This window comes from Eumetopias jubatus, unplaced genomic scaffold (assembly GCF_037043125.1).
Source record: "Eumetopias jubatus isolate StellerSeaLion01/CBP00866 unplaced genomic scaffold, mEumJub1_p1.0 scaffold_14, whole genome shotgun sequence".
Classification (NCBI taxonomy): Eukaryota; Metazoa; Chordata; class Mammalia; order Carnivora; family Otariidae; genus Eumetopias; species Eumetopias jubatus.
Window position 1 is genome coordinate 68,461,224 of NW_028274820.1, and position 13,728 is coordinate 68,474,951.

At 44.3% G+C, this 13,728-nt stretch overlaps 1 long non-coding RNA gene across 1 annotated transcript in view; it reads right to left on the bottom strand.

The window, feature by feature from the left end:
- Window positions 1-13,728, bottom strand: part of LOC148162524 (uncharacterized) — a 108,385-nt gene that overhangs the window by 16,020 nt on the left and 78,637 nt on the right. The gene's annotated exons all lie outside the window — the stretch shown is intronic.

The window sequence follows — 13,728 nt, forward strand, 5'->3', positions numbered from 1 at the left end:
CTCCATGCCACAAACACTGCCTGCTCTGGGTAAGGCCCTCTCTGGCGTACTGGAGATATAGATATGAATAAAATATGATACCTGCCCCGAAGCAGCACACAGCCTAGTTTAGGGGATGTACATACAAGCAGACATGCCATGACCCAGTGGGAAAGGTTGGGATAGAGAGTGATGGGGTCCCTGAGGGAGGGTGGGGAGGCTTCACTGATGGGGATATTTGAGGTGGGTCCTGAAGGGTGAATAGGTGTTTCCTGGGACTGGCATCTTGAATGTGAATTGCATGTAAAATAACATAATATTTGTTGTGTTGACTATTTGTTTTCATGGCAAAGGAGAGAAATGAGGTAAAATTAGTTCAGAGCCCACATGTGTCAAGTACTCTATTGGGTGCTTCTTTAAAAATCTTTCCATTTTACTTAGTCCACTGTGAGGTAAGCACCGTGCTTATCTTCTTTTACTGATGAGGAAACTGAGGCTCAGAGACAATAAATAAATAGACTCAACATCTCACAGCTAGAAAATGGCTCAAGGAGGAAATAAAAGTGGCTTAAGGCTTTCTATTTGGGTTTAGAAATAATAATAATAATAATAATGATTTATTGAGCACTTGCTATGTATCAGCAATGGTTCTAAGCACTTTACATGTACTAGTTCATATAAATCTTGCATTCACCCTGAGAGGTAGGTTCAGTTATGATCATCTCTGTACTATAAATGAGCAAACTGAAGCAGAGGTTGAAATAACTGGTACTGGGGCATGTGGGTGGGTCAGTCAGTTAAGGGTCTGACTCTTGGTTTCAGCTCAGGTCATGATCTCAGGGTCCTGGGATCCAGCCCTGAGTTGGGCTCTGTGTTCAGTGGGAAGTCTGCTTTTCTCTCTCTCCCTCTGTCCCTCCTCCACCCACCCACCCCGACTTGTGCACATTCTTTCTAAAATAATAAATAAATCTTTAAAAAAGAAAGAAAGAAAGAAAAAGAGAGAGGAAGGAAGGAAGGAAGGAAAGGAGGATGAATTGGTACTGCACCAGTCAGTGACCAGGCAGTCAGGACTTGAACCCAGGCAGGCTAGCTCCAGAACACATTCTTCTGACCTACAGTTATGAGATCCAGACAGGGGTCAGAAGAGCCTAGCTGATTTCACCCTATCTGCCCCTCCCCCATCTAGTCCATGCTCATCTTACTAGCCCAGGGAAAACTGCAATTCAGGTCAAATCGATTCATGGTAGATACCAAAGGATGTTTCATGGATAAAAATAAGTCACAAAAGTACAATCTGGGGGATGTGCGGTAAGAAGTGTACATGTGTTTGTAACCACAATCGCAATGATTTACCATTGCAATAAATTTGATGAGGTTTATGTATAAAAAAAAAGTGTCTGAGGTTGCTTTTTTCCATCATTCTTTTTCCTATTAGCTGCCTCCTTGACTTATTGCCTCACCATCAGTCTAGACTCTAGGTGAGGGACAATTGTCCTAGCTCTTCTTCTGCCGGGAATTGTTCCGTACCTAGGAATATCAGCCCAAAGCTGGTCCACAGGTCACAATTACATGGGGCAGGTGGGTAGGGGGCAGCTCAGGCCTGAGCCTGGACTGTCTTGGGAGTGAGGCCAGGACTCAGTCTGGTTTGGGAAGCATTGAATCTGGAGTGGTGCTTCTTCAACTTTAATGTGCCCATGAATCAATCACCTTGGGGTCTTGATAAGATGCAGATTCTAATTCAGTTGATCTAGGGAGGGGTCCAAGATTCTGCATTTCTGAAAGCTAATAGGTGATGCTGATGCCAGGGCCCAAGGACCACCCCTGGAGAAGCAAGAACAATCTGGTATCGACAGAAAAGGTGCCTGGGCACTCCTCTTGGCCTCCAGAAATGCTAGCAGCCTTGAGAAAAGCTGATGTAAGAAAGGAGGTGGAAGAAAGAATAAGAGATGAGTCAGGATATAGCTGAAGTAAAGCCATCCTGCCCATTTCCCTAACCCATGACAGTTCCTGGAGCTATTGAACAGCATAAGGTTGTAATTAATATTCTTGATAAGACAACTTTCTTTTGAAAATCAGGCCATTATCTTCTGGATTAGGCCCTGAATAAATTTGTAGGGTGTGAAATATGTGGTACACACATTTCCATCAAGAACTGTTAAAAACAAACAAACAAAAGGAGCTGCAGGTAGTGAACATCTGTTAGAGAGAAAAAAAAAAAATACTTCTGCAGATTTCCCAAAGGATTAGATAAATAAAGCATTACCTAAACTTATAAAGTCATTTCCCAAACTCTTGTGGTGCCACGGGTTCTGCTTGTGGTGAGATACAACTCTAAGGAAACAACAGATGTTCCCCTTTTCCTTACTTTGCTCGTTGCCCCCAGCTCTCCACCCATTGAGTCATCCACTGCTCAGTCGAGTTTCTGAAGAGAGCCAACTCCTTTGAAAACGTCTCATAATAGAGGTAGAGCCAAGATTTTTGAGAGAGAGAAAGTTCCTTGAGTTTTTAGAGAATAGGGAAAGATTCGGGATGATGGAAGATCTTGTTTTTGTCGTGTGGGGGATTTGAGATCAAGCTTGATTTGCCAGGAAGAGGAGGATGCTCAAGGCAGACACCAGGGAGACTCCCTCTTGAGTTTGGGGGCACCTCAGAGCATCTTCCTCCGGTGTGAAGAGGCGGCAGGGCCATAGATGAACGTGGGAGAGGTGCATAGACATGAGATGATGTGAGAGAAAAACCTTTGCATCCCTTTCCCTGGATCTCTTGCCATTCTAGGGTGGTACAGGAAGCTAGCAACAAGTTGCCTCTGCCCCTCAGAGGGGCTCACAGGTGGTGGAGCTGCCATGCAGTTAGAACAAAAATAATCAGTACTGTGGGTGGCTCCTGAGAGCAGAGAGTGGAGGAGGAATTCAAATATTTCATCAGTGGGGACAGTGGAGACAGATGTCTGTGAACAAAGATCTAGCAGGACAAGTAACACTGTCAGAGATGTCCGCACGCAGCAGGCTGTATGGAGGATGAGGAGGTGGGGCCCTCACAGTACGTGTAAGCGCCCGTGTCCCAGGAACTGACTCACCTCCAAGGAGAGGGGGAGAGACAAGGGCCAGGTGGTGAGTGGGGTACAATATTATATTGGCCATTTACTCAAAGGAGAGCCTGCAGAAAAAACCAGCAGGGAAAGGTTTGCCTTGGCATGGAAAGTTATAGATTTTTCTCTACCAGGGAAAATTGGGGTTTGAGAACAAAATAAAATGCAATTATGGCAAAACAAAGTTTTGTTTTTATATGCCCAATTTGGGACTCTAAATTTTGTACCTGGGAGAAAGTAAGTGCTAACTAAATGCTCATTTGGATCCAACAGATTTTAACTGAACTCTTACTATGTGCCAGCCATAGTTCTGGGTGCTGGAGAGACAGAAGTGAACAAAATAAGTTCCTGCCCTCCTGGGGGCTAGGGTGAGACAGAAAGGAAATGGATCTGTATGCCACGTGTAGAATTCTATGAAGAAAAGTCAAATACGGCGGGTAAGAGATGTGTATTTGTGTGTGGTGTATGCATGTGTATTTGTGTATGGTGCACACATGTGTATGTTTGTATTTGTGTGTGGTATATGCATGTGTACATTGTTAGATGTCTGTACGTTGCATGTTCTCTTGCAGGATTTTATATCAGTTGGTCTGGGAAGACCTCACACAGATAAAGCACTGTTTGAACAGAGACCTAATTGCAGGGAAAGACAAACCAAAGCACTCTGGGGAAAGAGGATTCAGGTAGAAAAAACAACAAACAACAAGTCTCTGAGGTCTGAGCAGACTTGAATGAATGAATGAATGGCTCTATTTTCCCTTCAAAATATCATCCTCTTTCCCCCAAATTTATTGTTTGGTTTTGCCTATTTTTGAACTTTGTATGTTTTCTTCTGTGACTTACTTTTTTTTTCCTTGTGTAATATTAAGGTTTTGAGATTCATTCATGTTGACATGTTGCTGAAATTCATTGATTTCCCCTGCTGCAACCTATTCCACTGAATGAGCACACCATCGTTTAACCATTCTATCGCTGATGGACTTTTGGGTGGTTTCCTGTTTCACTATAAACATTCTTGCATGTGTTTCACGCTAAAGTTTCTCTTTATGGCCACGCTTTCTGACCCATCACAGCACACAGAGAAAACACTGTTGCTCAGCACACTGGGAGAAGTTACAGGGAATTTGGGGGGTACCTCCATGATTACTGGTGAAAAAAATAAATTTTTTTATATTACATAATTATATTAAGAAAATGAATTTGTATAAAACTTCCACATAGAATCTAAAAAATCAGGTTTTACGCATGCAGTTTCTGGCCAAGATTTTAAATGATGATCTTTAAAAATTCTTGACAAAAACCATTATTCTCAAGGCTGGGAATAAAAATTTCAAAACCATGTAACAGTAATTCAAAAATGACATTTAAAGAATCAAAGCAGCTCTTCCTTTTCTTTCATTGACAAACGTTAGGTTGAAAATGCCTTGATAATGCAACTGGATTTCAAATTCAGTCAAAATTGTTTATATCAACAATTATGAAATAATGAGGAGGCTCTTATTTGCTGAGGAGGCATGGTTACAACTATATGGAAGTCATAGAAGGAACATTCCACTACAAACTGCTGGAAGCACCCAATTTAGAGACCTGTGGCTAAAGCTCACCTCGCGGGAGTCCTGCAAGACCTCCCTGGCCCTGGGCCCCGCAGCACAGAAAGGGCACTCCACAGTTTATACGCTTTGAGCAGAGCTGCCCCACCTAGCGAGTGGGAAGGTCATGGCTGTGCCTTCGGCTGGTGGCGCTGTTGGAGGACTTGTTTTTTATGTGGCTGGCACACGAGGGCAGAGAGGACCCCTTCCCTGCATGCAGTGCCCATGGAAAAGAAGCTTGCCTGGGATTTCGCACGATATCCTCTCAGCCTGCCAGGTGTCCCACCAAATACGGGCTTCCTCCACTTCAGCATCCTCTGGGGAGCAGCCAAAGGCCACAGGCAGGGGGTACCCCTGGCTGGAAAGCTTGGCTGCACATGAGAATCATCTTGATGTTTTGAAAAATACCGATGCCTGAGTTTCGACCCTCAAAACAGTCTTGGGCAAAAGTACTTTTCTCCTGCCATTTTTACAGGTGGAGGAATAGGCTCAGAGAGGACAAGTCACATGTCCAAGGTCACAGAGCCACAGTTCAAATGTAGGCTGGCTCCAGAGCCTGGGCCTTAACCACTGTACTGTGCTGTCTCTCTAAATGACCACACATTCTGAACCTTTATGGTTCCTCAATACTAATTATTAATCACTAATGCCTCTACTCTATTGATAAACTCCGCAGAAGTTTAAATACACAGATTAGGAATCATAAGATACCTGGATGATTCCTAAATGATGCCATTCTAAAAAACACTCTATTTTAAAGTGTTCAAAAAAATCAAGAAATCCACAGAGGCCTTCGATCCTTAGAGTCTCCTAATGAGCGTAAACAGCCTGTCACTCAAGTTGGCAGGTCATAGAGTCTACAATTGCGCTTCAGGTGGCCAAGTTCACCTTGAGAGTCAGTGCTGCAAGCTCTCGGTTATTTTCCAAACCAGAAAAAAAATATAATTTCTCTGTTAAAAAAAAAAAATACACAACTTAGAAGAGATCTTGTCCTGGTTCCACTGATTGGGCCACAGAGGTTTGGGGTCCTGGACCAGATGCCAGAGGGGAGGCAGCACTTTGGTTCAGAGGCATCCACTGGGCTTAAATCAGGTCTCTGCTGCTGGAGGGGTCACTGGGAAGCCCACTGAAGTCAGAGAGTGAGAAATATCTGCTTGTTCCTCTTTTCTGAAAGCTGTCACGACAGTAAACCAATCTGAGACAAGAGGGCTTTGTGAGAACTGGTTTCTCCTGCAAACAAGTTGGCAATTTTAATGACCTTTTGGTTGAGTACAGAAAAAACTGCCGAATGGCTCTAAAATAGCTGTGTGTTCTGACCTCCTCATCAGCCCTCTTCTGAGCACTGTTTCCAGAAGAAAATAGGTAGGATGATACTCGTGCCTGCGAGGCATTTTTATTTTGTTAAGAAGTCATTTGCCCCCACTGCACCTTGCAAAGGCAAGGCACTGTCTTCCTGACTTCAACTCCTCCCTCCCGCCTCCAACTTTTATATCAGCTCTATAGGAAACCTGGTTCACAGATGTTGGAACCCCAGATCATTTTCATTTACTGACAACAGTTGCTGCCAGTGCTGATGGGGCAGGCAAGAGCTGAGTATTGAATGCCTTTCTTTCTCCACTCCCACCCTTGTAAGATGAGAAACAACCAAACATAAACACGCCCATCCAGATGTCAAGGATGAAACCAAAAGGTACAATTCCCAAACTTTCTGGAAATCACCCTTGTTGAAGATGGGGTGAAAATAATAAGCCTTTGCTCTACAAACAGAACATGTTTTTACATTGAAATTCCTAAAAACCGGAAAAGATGTATTCTTCCTTTTGTTTATTTTCCAGGAGGCTGAAAACTAATTTCTTCCTTTATGTAGAGAAAAAAGAATTTGGAAAAAAGAAATGGGGCTTGGCTATGGAATTGGCACCAGAGAGCAGTGGGGTGGGGGAGAGGATTCTAGTTCTTCACCAATAAGGGGAAAGTGTGTGGCCCTGTGTCTCATTCTGGGTTTCCTTAGGTAGATGAATCTAATGTAATTTTGTTCCTTTTATTTTATTTTATTTTATTATGTTATGTTAATCACCATACATTACATCATTAGTTTTTGATGTAGTGTTCCATGATTCATTGTTTGCGTATAACACCCAGTGCTCCATGCAGCATGTGCCCTCTTTAATACCCATCACCAGGCTAACCCATCCCCCCCACCCTAATTTTGTTCCTTTTTTATTAAGGCAATTAATTAGAGGCTAAATTATTTGATTTTCATCTTTTTCAGATTATTTTACTTTGAAAATTGGTAGGTCTCTTGTGAAACAAATCGTGTGTTTTGGTTCGGAAAATACGGACACTGTGTCTACCTAGGGCCCTTCTATTCAGGAGCCAAAGGGTGGGCCTGTCCAGGACCTGCAGGCAATTAAAGTCAGGGTCAACATCATGCCCTAAAAAGAAAGCCATTCTTCCCCACCAGGGCTGGGTGAAGGTGGAGATGAAAGCAAGGATAGGGTGGGGCAGGTGAGGCCATTCATAATGAGACAATTGGCAAAACCAGTGAGAGCAGCCCAAGGGGATTTCCCATGGCACACAAGACCTCAGCTCCACCTGAGGAACTTGGGAGGACCACGGATTCAGCAGGGAGAAGAGTGGGCTCACGATCGGAGATCCCCTTCACATGACCCGTGCTGCTTTTCTCTATAAGAAAATAGTTGTGCATCTTGTGTATTGCCTTTGGCTTTTTATCCCTTTAACAAAAACGTACAAAACCATTCACTCCAGGGAAACGGAAACAGAGAGAGATTAAACAAGTCATTCCAGGAAGCATAACTTGTTGGTGGCAGGACCAGGACTGAAAGCCAAGTCTTAGGACTGTTGACCTGTGGCCTCCACACAGCACAGCACCGCTGAGTACTTAACCGCCTCATGCCGTCTTCGTCTCATTCTGCTTTAGGAGCTTAACATTTATAGCAAGGCCTATTTTGGTGGCTGGAGGCAGGAGGGGACAAAAAAAAAAAATCATATGATAAAGGTAGTTTTTCTTTTGTTAGTAGACTTCGGAGCCAGGCAGAGAGGATGAAGGAATAAATAAAGACCAAGGGCCAGAGACATGGCTAAAACCCATTTATTCCTAATCCACACAAGGCTGGCCTCTGTAACTAGACATGTAACCTCCCTCTGCCTTTCTTCCTCTGGGTAGTTTTGCTCTGTGATTCTTTTTACTGAAATAAAGGTGCTTATTACCTAGTCCAGCAGCACTTAATGGAAATTTGAACTATGTGAATTTGGGAAGAGTGTGACCTGAAAATATTTTTTTTTAAAGATTTTATTTATTTATTTGAGAGAGAGAGAGAGAGAGAGCACATGAGAGGGGGAGGGTCAGAGGGAGAAGCAGACTCCCCGCCGAGCAGGGAGCCCGACGCGGGACTCGATCCCGGGACTCCAGGATCATGACCTGAGCCGAAGGCAGTCACTTAACCAACTGAGCCACCCAGGCGCCCGTGTGACCTGAAAATATTAACGTAGTCTCAATTGGTTACCTAAATTGAAAAAAAAAATACATTCCTCAAATTTATAAAACAAAAAAATCACACAATTTCAAAGCAGGGGGCCAAATGAACTATATGCCGTGTTCACATGTGACAGTGTCGCTTTGGCTGCTTGATGGAAACACCCTGCCTCCTTTGTCAGTAGGCTGTGGGTCACCCTCGTGTTCTCATGCACCAGAAATTCTGCAAAAGATTTTGGTCACTTTTGTGCTGTTATTTTAATATTCATTGCTACTTAAGCATTTAAAACTTTTCGAATCACAAACAATATCATCCAAGATGTCATTAAATCATATGGCTTGTGTGAGTGCTGAAAATCAGGTCTTGAAATCAGTGACTTTGCAGTGCAAGTTACATAAAATGCCATTACAGAAGCCAGACAACCACTGAGACAGGCCAAGCAGTAAATTTAGTGAACACTCAAAGGGAAATGTTAGAGAAAATACTGAGAAGAAAAAAGAAATACTGAAGGGCAAACATGTTACATGTTTGTGAATAGATACATTTTGAGACAATAGTCCTCTACCTTGCCCTCAACTATTGTTTTTCCTTTAGAAAAATTAATTATGAGAGCTTTAAGTTACATGAGGTCTTCTGGAATGCATCCTTGACATAAACAAGGATATGCTGCTGTCCCTAAGTGTTACAGGTTGAATTGTGTCCCCACAGAAGATGGTGGAGTCCTAACCTCCAGACTATGTGAATGTGATCTTATTTGGAAATAGGGTCTTTGCCAATGATCAAAATAAGATGAGGTCATTAGGGTGGTCCCTAACCCAGTATGACTAGTGTCTTTATAAAATGGGGAATTTGGAAGCACAGACAGGAACGTACAGAAGGAAAAGACATGAAGACACAGAGAGAGTGCCATCCACAAGCTGGGGATTGCTGAGACCACCAGAAGCTGGAAGAGGCATGGAAAGGATTCTGTCCCTCACAGCCCCCAGAAGGCAGTAAGCATGCTGAAACCTTGATTTCTGACTTCCAGCCTGAAGCACAGTGAGACAATAAATTTCCATTGTTTAAGCCACTCAACTTGTGATACTTTGTTAGATCAGCCCTAGCAAACTAATACACTGATTGATTGACCTTTGTTGACATAACTCATTTTTGAGGAGGTACAAATGTTCCCAATATCTTGGCCAACAGAGGACCGTGAGGAATGCCTCTTGGGGGGAGGGAATGCCTGTCCCTGTTAGGTTGCCAGTCCCAAGGGTAGTGCCTTTGCTTTCTCATCTGTCATTTCTGGGGCCATGTGACAAGTTCATCAGACGCACTTCTACGAGACCGGATGACTTTCTGGTGGAAAGTCAGTTTTTGACTGGGGTGATGAGTTCGCCAGAGGAACTTGGGGCACCGCCTGGATAGCCAGGTACACTTCCCAGGGTCTTGCTCCCAGTTAGAAAAGAGCTGGTGGGAATAGTCAGGAAGGCTGAAGTTGGCCTAAGGAGGTCAGAGGCAATATTAACAACCTGCATTTTTATCAAGAGCCAGGTGTGGAGAGTTATGGAGGAGCAGGGCTGAATGGAGAGGTGAGGGCAGAGGTGGGCGGGTTGAGGGGAGGAGTCAAAGCTGAGGTGGGGGAGGGAACACAGTGAGGGGTACCACGGTTGAAAGTGTTGCACAGAGCCAGCACCCCAAGGAGGAGGAGGCTGGGGCTTTCAGTGGACAAACATTAGGCTGGCGGGGACAGGAGCAGAAGCCCTTCCCTCTGTGCTTGGCCAAAGGACACCAGCGGTAGCATCAGTTAGAAGAGAGAGATCGAGGCTATTCGCGGTGGGTGATTCTGGAATCACATGTCTCATCGTTCACAAAACAAAATGGTTTCTTGGGGTGATGTCTATTTCACATGCCGGTTGGTGGTTTCGGACACAAAGTCCAGTGCCAGTTGGGCTGCTGTGATTTCTGAGGTAAAAGCATCTAACAAGGACTCTGAACAGAATATGAAACAGATAATCAAAGAGGATGAGATTCAAATGCATCTCTTAGTCCTTGAATGGCTCAGACCTCTTTTGATCCAGCAGGAACCAAGTTTTTGCTTACATTTCTTCTCCTGTTTTCATCCCTCTCTCAGTGATTATATGAGCACACGTGGAAGCAAGCAGAAATTGTGGAGGGGGATGTAAGGGATTATGTATCTTTGGGGGAAGGTGGTAATGACAATGATCACAATAATAGCAGTGGGAGTCAAGGTAGCTAATATTTCCTGAGGATGTTAGAAGTGCCAAGCCCCGGACCTGATACGTTGATTCTCATTTTTTAAAAGACTTTATTTATTTTTTGAGAGAGAACATGCGCACATGAGAGGGAGGAGGGTCAGAGGGAGAAGCAGACCCTCCCGCCCCCCCTGCTCAGATACCGGGACTCCAGGATCATGACCGGAGGCAAAGGCAGATGCTCCTCTGAATGAGCCACCCAGGTGCCCCTGTTGATTCTCACTGTGATCATGTAAGGAAGCTGTTGTTACTCCTTTCTCATAGATGAGAAGTCGGTGTCTCCCAGATTTTAATGAAATGCTCCACGTCACCCAGGTGGTAAATAGTAGACTACAGTGCTGTATGATATCACATAGTAACATATAGTAACCAGAACTGCCTGGGCTTTCCTTACTACAACTCTCACAAAGTAAGAGATGCAAACCAGATGAGCCCCTTGCTGTGAGATCAGTGGGGGGGGGGGGGGAGGCAGAGCTCACAGGACAGTCTGTCCTAGAGAAGTCTCAGTATAAACAAGGGGCTGGACATGACACGAGAAGTGGAAGTTAGACTGTGCAAGTTCCTGGGTTGGAGGAGGGGTTTGCTATATGGTGAAATCCAGATTTTCTCAGCATGTTCAAGCAATACACAGCATTGAAAAAGGCAGGGCAAGGACAATAGCGTCAAAAGAAATTCATGGTTTGGTCCACTTGTTCCTACTATGAATTGCTGTTCCTAGAGATTGCAGTTCTGAGGCCATAAAGATGAAATTTCAAACACGACCCCTTTGCCCATTATTTACTGCAAATTGGAGAGGAAAGTTTCCTTATCAAACACTGTAAAAGGGAGCTCGCTTGCTTTTGAGTTCCTCTTTTGCTCCATCCTCACTTGCCAAATGCTGGCAGAGTCTTGACAGTAATTTTGCATGTAGTTGTAAGCTGTCACTTGGGTAATAAAGGGGAGGGCATCTAGCTTGAGAGTATGTTTTCCAACACGGCCAGGAGCGTTCTGTACAGAGAATTATGATTAATGATTAAGCTGGTAGCTGAGTTTGACTATAAAACTTGGCCAAGGTCAAGGCTGGCATGAGGGGTGGCCTGGGTGAGGCCATTTGAGGCCCAAGGTGGGGCAGATGAGTGGAAAGCCCCAGAAGAACCCAGGCAGGAACACCTTACATGGGGGCTGCAGAAGAGATCTTGTGTAAAGGAGGGCATGGGAGGCAGGAAGGAATGGTGAGGATCTGGGCTGATGTCCTCTCCACAAAGCCACTGCCCTGCCTCTTCCTCTGGCCAACCTAAGCCACTCTATGGCCACTATCACTCCTGTAGGCTGCTATATTAATTTCCTGTGGTTGCTGTAAAAGTGACCTCAAACTCGGTGCCTTACAACAGAAATTAATTCTTTCACAATTCTGGAGGCCAGGGGAGAAACCTTTCTTGCCTTTTCCAGCTGCTGGAGGCTATCAGCATACCTTGGCCTCCTTGACTGTGTCACTGCAATCTCTGCTCCTCCTCCTCTTCATGTGTCCTCTCTCCTGTCTCTATAAGGACACTTGTCATTGGATTTAGGGCCCACCTAAGTAATCCAGGATGATCGCATCTCAAGGTCTTTAACTTAGTGCACCTGGGTGGCTCAGTCGTTAAGTGTCTGCTTTTGGCTCAGGTCATGATCCCAGGGTCCTGGGATCAAGCCCTGCATCGGGCTCCCTGCTCTGTGGGAAGTATGTTTCTCCCTCTCCCATTCCCCTGCTTGTGTTCCCTCTCTAGCTGTCTCTCTCTCTGTGTCAAATAAATACATAAAATCTTAAAAAAAAAAAAAAAAGATCTTTAACTTAAATACTTCTGCAAAGACCTTTTTCAAAATCACAGTTTCTGGGCATTAGGAAGTGGAAAAATCTTTTTGGGGGACCACCATTCAACCCATTATAGGTGCCAAGAGTCAGGGAACCATGAGGATTTATATCTTTGCTGTTTAAAAAAATGTTTTTTGGTCTCTACAGGGGCAGTCATTGAAGTAAATTCGACAGGGACAGTCATTGAAGAAAGGACATCATTCCAGGCTGAGAGCTGAGATCGAACACAAGATCTAACAGAACAAATTGTGTGATCAACTGTATTCCCTTCATCTCCAGACTGGAGCTCACTGGATCCCTAAAGTCCTTCTTGAGTCCTTCTACTAATCTGAACTTTGCAAACTTCACCGGTTGTGTTATTACATTTTGATTCCATTTTGAGTGACTATTGGGGTTACCATACTAGGTGCTTGGCAATATCTAAGATGGAACATCTCATTTAACCCTCACGACAATACCAGGTGGATGACAGGTACTGTCATATCCACTCCACAAATGAGGGAGCTAATGCAGAAGGTTACATAATTTGCCCCCAGTCCTAATCCTAGGACATAGTGGGGTTTTAGCTCCAAGCCTGTGACTCTCCAGTGTTTTCTAGGTAATGCCTTCTGGTTTGAAACTCCTCTGAGGGCAGAAAGAGTGGCTTTGTTTTCATTTGTTTGTTAGTTTCCCTTTCAGTGGGGAAGACTGTGTCATTATTGAATCCCTTTCTCTGTTCCCTGCTGCCTTTGTCCCTTTAGTATCCACAGTCTTAACTCACTCCATTTTGGTTTGGATTTAACCAATTGAAACCTAATCCCTGATACTGTCAGCTGAGAGAGCATCAAATGTTAATCCTCCAAGGGAAGTATTTTAAAAAGGAGACTCTGGAAGGGCAAAAGGCCTTTGAGACTCAGATGATTCTCTAATGATAGAAATTGAAGCAGGTTGATGGGGAAGATGGTTTTGAGAGGAGAGGTTGCCTCAGAGCTTCAGAACAGGTGGAGAAAATGTATGGTTCACGGACCTGCGACGTCATCACTACCGGGAACTTGGCAGAAAGGCAGAACGTGAACTGTGCGTGTTCATAAGGTCCCCAGGTGACTTGGGGATATATCACAGTGTGGGAAGCGCTGGTCTAACCCGTACTCTGACTTCTTGGTCTGAACTCAGGCTGGAACGGAAAGGTGAATTCAAACTACCTTGTGCAGGTGTTCAGGTGAGAGGGAAGTTCATACAGGCAAGAAAAACCCAAGATCCGATCTGGGCCTCCCAGACAGAGCTAGCAGTTTGCTGGGGAACAGCTGACTGACTCAAACCCGAATTCATGGGCCAACCTCAATGTGTGGTGGTTGAGTTAGCAAAAATCTACCAGGTCAGATCCAATTCAAAATGTTTTAGTTTTAGATAAGCGATATCTAGTTTCCCCCCCCCATGAGGGCAAATGTAAAATAGCCTAAAATTTGTATTAGCAGTTAGAGAGTTGGCCAGATCCCCTTTCCTCTGGGAACCA